General features: G+C 52.8%; 1 long non-coding RNA gene across 1 annotated transcript; it reads right to left on the bottom strand.

The window, feature by feature from the left end:
* Positions 1 to 1,763: 1,763 nt before the first annotated feature.
* LOC140687303 (uncharacterized) lies at positions 1,764 to 4,724 on the bottom strand. Its single transcript, XR_012061503.1, has 3 exons — positions 4,575 to 4,724; positions 2,132 to 2,231; positions 1,764 to 2,043 (listed from the first exon to the last, which is right to left on the bottom strand). It is a non-coding gene; the product is annotated as an uncharacterized lncRNA (long non-coding RNA).
* Between the last annotated feature and the right edge of the window lie 4,415 nt (positions 4,725 to 9,139).

Here is a 9,139-nt window from a genome sequence, read left to right as displayed (position 1 = left end):
GTGAGCACAAGTTAGTAAACTGGACGTTACCATGTGGCCCCCACCCAGTTACTACGGACACCCTCAGGTCCGGATGTGAGTGAGTGGCCAGGACCCACAAACCAGTGGCAAACGCCCTTAGGAGAGGAAAACCTCGATTCCTGCCTTATGGTGGAGACAAACTCACTTGGGATGTAGGACCCATAGGGTTAAGGCTGCACGTTTCACAGTGAGGGGGAGCAGATTACCTGCTCCCACGGAAATATGCCACGTTAGCGTATGCGTATTACGTGCTTGCTCCCCCGGAAATATGCCACCTTAGCGTATGGGTTACTTTGAGCTGAAGATAGTCAAGGCCCAAAGGACTCAGAAAGAGCTGATTACTGTTCCCTTCACTGCCTAAAAGATTTAGATAGACGGCCTGTACCAGGAAGACAGCTGATCCCAAAGATGACTTTTAGTATCAGGAAGACTTACCTGCATGGCATGGCAACTTTTGTTCACCGAATATCTGCTTTTCCCATCTTCCTGGAATTTATCCTCCTCCCCTTTGAACCCCGATCCCCACCCCCTCCTCCTTCACTCGGGTTGGCATATGCGCTCAATTCCATGACCATTTTGGGTCCCGTGTCTGTGGGGATGTGGTCTGTACGAATATCGTTTCTGTCCTGTTCATGTTTCTTTTGTCGATTTAATTTCCAAACCAGCCAAGGAACCTAGAAGGAAAGCAGGGAAGCTTTCCTCCCTCCCAACAATAGGAGGACCTGGGCTTGTCAATGCTTGGTGCTTCTGCCCCTTGCTGCCCTCATCTGTGAAAATGAGATTGCTTATAAAATCAACCCCTATTTCTTTTGGTTGTTGTGAGGGCATTTGAGAAATGAATAGAGAATACTCAGCTCTGTGCTCCTGGGTGGTAAGTGCTCAAAGATTCAGGGCTCCTATTACAATCTTCAATATCACACCCAGCTCCCTGTGGGAACGTTTGGATTTGATCTCAGGTCTGTGTTCAAATAAATATCTAGACCCTGGATGAGCCGCTGCTCATGTTCGAAAACTGAAAGTTAACTTTTGTGTCCTTATAAATGCTCGGCAGTTCTCGGGACCCTTGGGGATGCAGACGGCTCACTTCATGAAGTGTAAAAACTGTGCATCACCAAAATTGTCTTCTTTAATCATTTTTACTGTGGGAAATGCCTGCATTCCCTCTAGGGTCTGGGGCTTCCCTAGCTGAGGTCAGTCGGGCAGGGAGCATATGCCTGTATAGCTGACCACAGTGAGAACCCAACCCTCCCAGGCAGGAGTGAGCGTCCCTCGTTGGCAACACCTCGGATGTGTGGCGCTGAGGGGATCAAACAGAAGTTTGTGCCTACGTTCCTCATCTTCACCCCCCTGCACTTTCCCCTTTGTTGATTTGACTCTGTATCCATTTGCTGTAAACTTAAGTCTAACACCTTTGTGTCCTGTGAGTTCTCTTGTGAATTCAACCTGAGTGTGGTCTTGGGGGCACCAAACACAGGGAGCTTCCATTATTATCTTCAAATAGAAACTATATCCATAGACATTAATAACTTCTCTGAGATCACACAGATTAGCGAATGGCAAAGCTGGAAATTAAATTTTTCCACCTTCAGTAGGCGTGCTTTTAACAACTACTGGAGCACAAGTGGAGATAATCGAACACAACTGATGGCTCATATAGAAAACACAGCAACTGGAAGAGAAAATTTATTTCAAGACGAGAAATACAAGACAATTTCCTTTTAAAAAATCTGTAAATTGAGAAAGCACTCCATATTGAAGTTAAAAAAAGATGCAGAAATACCAAAATATCCTTCTTAAGTTACAGAAACTTGAGGACAAACAAAGAGGTTTTTAGGTATTCAGGTCCAAATAAAACCACTAAGAGAGAAAAATACTTAGGGCACTTTGTATCAATACTCTATGGCAGAATTCAGTGGAGTCACGTCCACCATTGTTCTGGGAAAAGTGTTCCAGCCGGAAGGTCTGGGCAGAGGCTGAGCGGGGAACAGGTGATGTTCAACTTGGAGCCAGAACCCTGCTTTTCTGGGTAGAAAAAGGAGTAAGGGCTGTGGGCAGAGGGGAAGCAGGGAGATGATCACGTCTCAAACCACGACCTCCCACCGCCACTCACCTGGTTTCACAAACAGGAGGGCTGTCTGCCTGCGTAGATCTCAGGGAACCTTCGAACATCGCCTGCAAACCTCTTACCTGGTCTCTCTCCACCTGTGGTACTGGGATCATAGGACCCCAGCTTGATTCCTTAGCTGTGCCTTTTCCTACTTTTGCATCTGGGGACAGAAATCTCCCCCAGAGCCCCAGTGTCTTCAGGGATCACATGAGGTCTGTGCTGCCCACATCACAGGGTTGTTGTGAAAGCAACGGAGGCAACATACGTCCAGTATTTCTCTCTGAGAAGTCCAAGTTCTTTGTAATAATAATAATGAGTAATTCCAACAGTTAATACTTAGCTGCTCCTATGTGCCAGGCATTATTCTAAGCATCTGATGTGTATTAACTCATCTAATCCTCACAATAATCCTAAAAGAAGGGGAGAGAAACTGTCGCTATTTCCTCATGTTACAGATGAGAAAACTGAGGCACTAAGAGGTTAAGTAATTTGTCTAAGGTCATACAGGCTGGAGACAGGATGTGATCCCAGGAAACTGGTTTCAGTGTCTGTGCACCATGCACTCTGCTGCTTTGTAGGCTGTAAAGTGCAGTGCACAAGTGAGGGGTTCCACATCCACAATCCCTTTACAGACTCCCATATACTCACTACCAGTTATAAACTTGTAGCGCCAAGGCCCCCCCAAATAGACTCACTCATTCATCCACACACAGACAGGCCTTCTTCCACTAACACACACACATACCCCGCACACACACCATGTTCCACTTTGTGGGTCAAGGAAAAAGGAGCTGGGCTCCATTCCCAGAAGCCCCCAGGTGCAAGCACAGCCAAATGTCAAACAGGCACAGAACTGGGTGATGAGCTGCAGAGGACAGGGGTGCTGCCCTCCTGGCACACAGACATCGTGTCCCTTGAGAAGGGCAGGAGCGCTCAATGCCGAGCTGCCCCAGGACAGCAGGGCATTGGGGGCAGGTTACTGACAAAACAAGCCGCTGTGTATGGAGGGTCTTCTCTCTCCTAAGACATTTCACGTGTGCGATTTCATTTAGCCTCGTGTCGATCCTATCACATCTGGGATTCTCATCTCATTTTGCCAGAGAGAAAGCAGAGGCTCAGAGAGGTAAAGCGACTTGCTCAGGACCCACAGCTAGGATTTGAGTTCAGGAGGCCACCTAGCCCTGGCCCTCTTCCTGCCTCAGTCTGTCCATCTGAGACCAGGGAACAGCAGACTCCTCTCTCTCCCTCCTCCTCTCTCATCTGTCTGTCTGTCTCCTGCTTTCCCTCCCAGCGTCCACCTCTGCTTCTGGTCCTCCTCCGTCTGGTCCAGGTTAGAGGCCTCCAGACCCAAAGCTGCCCCTGATGGGCCCATACTCCCTCCATCTCCCCCTCCCCCACCTCCCTGCTGGTGAGTGTCTCAGCTCCCTAATTACAAACCTTCCCAGCCTCTGTGGGCAGCTTCAGTGAAATAACAGAGAGAACAGCACTCTCTCTGTTCAGGATGAAGACCCCAGTAACCCCAACACCTTGGGATCCCAGGTCATATCCCCGCTCCTAAGACTTCAGTTTTTCCCTCTGAAAATGAGCAGCTCAGATTCCAAGCTGTCTAAGGCCACTTCCTGCTCTGACGGGAGCCCCCATGGCCTGCTGGACAGTCTTGAGCTCCGGCGAGTCTTTTTTATGACAGGCAAGCCTCACACACTTTCCCTCTCTCACCGTCCTTCGAGTGGAAAACTGTGTTTTAAAGATGAAGGAGGAGGGATGCTCTGGGCGGGGTCCTGACCTTCTTCAAACCACTCAGGTAAACAGGAGTCCCTTGAGTTATGGCTCCTGCCCAGCCAGGGATGCCGGGGTGAGCTTGGGAGAGAACCTTTTCTCTCCTAAGCTTACACTCTATCTTTAAGGTGGGCTAGGTGTTCTCCTAAACCTGGAACGTTTCCACCTGGACAGAGGACGTCAGGGAGTCTTGCTAGGGGTCCCAAGTCCTTCCCCCAGGGCTGGGGGAGGCCCCAGGATAGGGACTCTGGTATGAATGAGAACCCCAGGCTTTGGGACCCAGCCCATTCGACACTCCCGGGCTGCCCCTCAGCTAAAGCCAGCCAGCAGGAAAATTCGAACCAGGTCCCCTGATCTCAGACAACAAGGTCCCGGAACAACGTCCCGCGGTGCGTCCCGGAAGTCTGCCATACACCCGAGCAATGAATCCAGATAAGGGTGGGGGACTTGCCCTCCCCCGGGCTGCGTTTCAGCGACGCCCGACGCCCGACGCCCTCGTCTCACCGGGACCAAGGGAGGGAGAGCACGGGCTGATCTGGTTCCATCCGCCTCGACCTGGCCAGGGACCCCGGGGTCGGTCGCGCCCCTGTTCCCGGAACAGGACTTCCACTCCCTCCTCCTCCCAACCCCCGCCGCCCCGCCCCGCCCCGCGCGGGTCCCCTGGGGTTACCATTGGGCATCTGGCAGACGGCAGCGCAGCCGGCCGGGCAGCACTTGAGGTTGTCGGGGCATTCCACACCCGACAGGCACTGCGCCTGCGCCTGGGAGGTGGCCGGTAGGTGGGTATCCAGTCCCGCCTCCAGAGGATGCCTACCTCCTGTCCAAGGACCCCCAATCTCAGTCTCCCAGGAATTCGCAGTCTCTGGCCCTGGGCGCCCCCTGCAGCCTTGAGAGAGCCCCACCTCCAGGGCTGGGGTCCCTGACATCTGCGAGGCCGGGAGGGCCAAACCCTTGGCCGCTGAGGCCTCAATCCTGGGGAGACCCCCGCACAGCTGAGCGTCTAGGAGCTTCCGATGGCGAGGCAGAGGGTCCCCACTCTGGCCACTGACTCTCCACATTCTGCAAAGAGCCACCCCTCGCAATGTCAGCCTTCAGTGGTCTCCCCACCTCCAGCACATCGGACCCCACACCCTAAACTTCAAGGATCATCACCTTAGGCACCAGGGGTCGTCACATTTTAGTCTTCATGGGACTGCTCTTTTCCGCCCCTCTCCGTGGGAAGCCTCACTTCTCAGTTCCCAGAGAGGCTCCTGGTTCGGCCCCTCTGGGCGTCAGGCCTCTCCCTGCGCCTCACCTGTGACCGGGGGGAGGCCCAGCAGCAGGCCAAGGAGGAGGGCGGCGGCGAGCAGACCGAGGCGGCGGGTAGGCATGCTGCTGGCCGGGGCGGTGCGGGAGTGAGGCGCCGCCCGGATGGGGGGATTTAACCGCACGCCTGAGGGGCGTGGGGGAGGGGCGGGGCCCAACAGGCGCAGCTGGAGGGCTCAGCGGGCAAGCAGGCGGGCGGGCTGCCACCTCCTGCCATTTCACAATCCCCCGGGATCAGGTGTCATTCTGGCCCCAATGGGAACCAGGAACCTAAGCTGCTTCCTGGCTGGGTGCAGCTCGACCAGCTGCAGCTGGACCCTTGTGCGCTCCTCCGGCCCCACCTCCCTCCTGGGGCCTGAGGGCAGGGCAGCAGGAGGCCAAGGGCGAGTCCCAGGACTCCTGGGTTTCCATTCCAACACCCTGGGGTCTCCTCATAATGCCCACGGCCGGTAAAGGACAGGAAAGTGTAGGACCTACAGGGAGGAGCCCGCAGATTTAGCGGTTAGATTTGGGGTCAGCCAGGTCAGAGCGCAGATCCTTCCCGAGTGATGAAAGGTGGAGATGGGGTGTAGTGGCACAGAGCACGTGGTAGGAGCTACGGGAAGCAGGTGTTATTTATAAATGAACCCACTGGATCCAATAAACCGAGGCCAGAGGTGAAACACATGTTAACATCTCGAGCCATCTGGGAAGTGTGTTTCTCCCCACCTCTCCTTTCCACACCAGCGCTCTCCTGGGGCTGACTGACTGGGTGCAGGCTCTGGGTTCAATGTCTCGTGGAGTCATGGATCTTCCTGATGAACAGAAGGATATTGTCACCAGCTGTGTATGACAATGAGTGGATGTGCAGAGGTTAAGACCCTCCCACCCAAGGTCCCATGAGAAGCTGTGGAGAGAAGGTTTGATCCCAGGTCTCCATCCCTCCAAGCCCTGGTTTTTTCTGCTCCATCCTACATTTCTCCTGGGTGCCTCTTCATGACACAGGTAGAGCACATAGTTGATGCAGAGAAAGTAATTAAGGGAGTCCTCTGGCACTGGCCTTGGGGTGACAAGGTCTGGGTTGACTCCCACCTCCACCACCTCTCAGCTGAGGGACCTTGAATGAATCACTTCCTTGTCACCTACGAAGTCCTGTGAGTGGTCGATAAACGTTCTCTACTGTTACTAAGGAGACTGTAAGTATACACGAAGCTTTAAAGTCCAGCCTGGTAAATGCCAAAACACGGTTTTCCAGCAAGAAGTGCCTTCCTGCTCCAAAATCTGAGTTCTGTAAGTCCCAGGAGATCTGTAATCCCCAGCAGGGGACTGGGGGCAGTGAGCACTGGAAGTGGGAGTAGGTGAGTCATTGGTGAGTGGGAAGGAGTTGGTGATGAGGTACATCCAGCCACTGTGCCCACAGATGGATCCAAGGAAAAGAGGTGGAGAATGCCTTCCCCCCACTTCCCATGTCCAGCTTGGGGACTGGTGACTGTCCTCACTGGGAGGGGCCAGGGCTGTTACTCTGAGCACAAAGAACTGTCAATGGGAATGAGGCAGGAGCCAGGTGGGAGCCCAGCACAGGGCGGTCTCCTGGGACTCAGTCTAGGGCACGCAGAGGACACTTCAAGCAGCAGCCAGTTTTAGCCTGTGGAACCAGCTGGCTACTGGACATGCAGCCTCAGGCACTGCTGCCCACAGCTCTCTTCTGGGATCGACCCAGCTCCCCAAACCAGGAACCTTCCCAGCCTCACCCATCCCTAGCCCTCGTGGGCTCCCCTGTGGTTGGCTCTTTCTGACAGGAATGAGGATTAGTCTGAGGCCAAGGGGACTGGGTGGGGCACACGCATGGAGGAGAAAGTTTCATACAGCCCGTGGCATGAATAGATCTTTAGCTTTTTTGTGATGCTAGGCTCTGTGCTAGTTATATTCATGTATTTTTGATTGTGCATAAAGTGTAAAAAAGGCAGAGGCTTTAAAATCAAATACATTTAGATCCAAATCAGGGATTGGCTCCCTCTTGTCTATGTGATCCGGAGCAGCACCTCGCTTTTGGGATGTACATCTTCTACTTCCTTGAAAGGGGCATCGTGATAACTGTTTTATGGGCCTGTTTAAGGATTACAGGGAAAAGCATAAACCAGAGGGTGGAAATCTGCCTAGAGATGGTGTTGTTAGCACACGTTGTGTGAAGGAAAAGCTGGGCTGGGCCTACTGGTAAATCTAAGTTTTACAAGTGTAAGATTACTGATCTGAGTTCTGCTGGGCTAACTCGTAAATCTATGTTTAATTAGTAACTGATCTGCTCTTATTAGAAAAGTTCTAGTTTACTGATTCCCTGCTTCCCTTTTGTGATATTGCTGAGCTGTTTGCGCCCTATTGGCTAAAAATCCCAAGCTTGTAATTCACCCTATAAAACCTCACACACATGTCTTGAAGGTGCTCAGAGCTCGGGAGCAAAAGCCCCTCTGAGCCCGCCTGCGTAATAAATCTGAGTACTCCAACCCTCCGACTGGTGCTTGTTTCTTGGCTGGCCTGTCATTTCCTTTATATTTCTGGAGACCCCAGCGAGATTCAACCACGCTGCCCTTCAGACGCTGGACTGGTGGCTCCGGCTGATCAGGGGATGAGACTCCAATAATGAATGAGGTGCTGCCGCCCGACTGTATTCCGGGTTCTCCTTCCTGATGGTGACTCGGCACCCCCGCGTGGCTGGGCTACAACCAGAGCCAGACTCAGTGGAGGGACGGACAGATTTACCAGGTGGCTGTCCGGACAAGGTAGAACCCCCAGGGAGAAATCAGATTCTGTCCCAATGGACAGAAGAGGAGGCTGATCCCCTCCTGCAAGCTTCTCCTTGACGGTATTCCAGATGGTGAGATCAGGTTAGATTAGGTTAGATTAGGGATGCCCCGGTGATAAGGAGGGGAATGTGCAAATAGCCTCTGTACGTTTGTGTGAGTGAATGTGTGGCCTGAAGCATGCGATCAGACTTGAGTTTGTAGCTCCACGGCATTCCACTATGGAGTTCGAGGGAGTCCCAACCTGCGGTTCTGTGGGTGACCTCGTCCGGCTCAGGGCGGTTATCAACCCTTGGGGTATCGATCGGAATCAGCGGTTTATACTGACCCACCAAAGCTAAGAGGCACCTTCGTCCCCACGAGGGGAGCGGCCAGGCGGACGCAGTGAAACCCTCCCTTGTCTTGTCTGTGACACCGGCACAGGGTGGCTACACAGGGAGGGAAAGGGACATAGAACAGCGTATAAGTAAACAACCCCTGTGCCCTTGGAGACTAAAAGGAAACTACTTTAAAAACTTTCAGACGCGACCTTGCCACCAGTCCCCCGGAATATCCTGTCACAGTTAATAAATCAGCCTCAGTACTACCCCTCTGTCTAAAATAAAGCCTGAGCCAGAGCGAGCCTCCCCAGGACTGGCTGGAACCCTCTTTTGAGGTCCCCTTTTTTGGTTCATTTATTCTGCCACCGCCCAGCCATCGGGCCTCATATTTTGTCAACTTCGGCTATAAAAAAGGCTTTGTGCAGGGACCCCTAGAGCTCATCCAGGCCCAGGAGAGCCTCAGGGACACCTGCCTGTCATGGAACCTAACTCATTGGCAGCACTTACAGCCAAGGAGATAGATATTAGGCCCAGCGAGGCAGTGGGGGTTTTGAGAACTCCACTGTTTTGAGGAGTGGGAATAAAAAAAAAACAGAGGTACTGGGGTCACAGTCCTCGGTGCCAGGAGCAGACCCACACCTATAGGCCATAAAATCTGTCAACTAATAATAATGGGAGCCTCTAAGTCAAAGCCGACAGTTCTGCACTGCATGATTAAGAATTTCAAAAAGGGGTTCTCAGGAGACTATGGAGTTTACATGCCCCCTGGCAGACTCCGTACTTTGTGTGAGCTTCAATGGCCGACCTTTGGAGTCAGATGGCCCTCTGGAGGA

This window comes from Vicugna pacos, chromosome 19, assembly GCF_048564905.1.
Source record: "Vicugna pacos chromosome 19, VicPac4, whole genome shotgun sequence".
Lineage (NCBI taxonomy): Eukaryota > Metazoa > Chordata > Mammalia > Artiodactyla > Camelidae > Vicugna > Vicugna pacos.
This window is presented reverse-complemented; position numbering and strand designations above follow the sequence as displayed.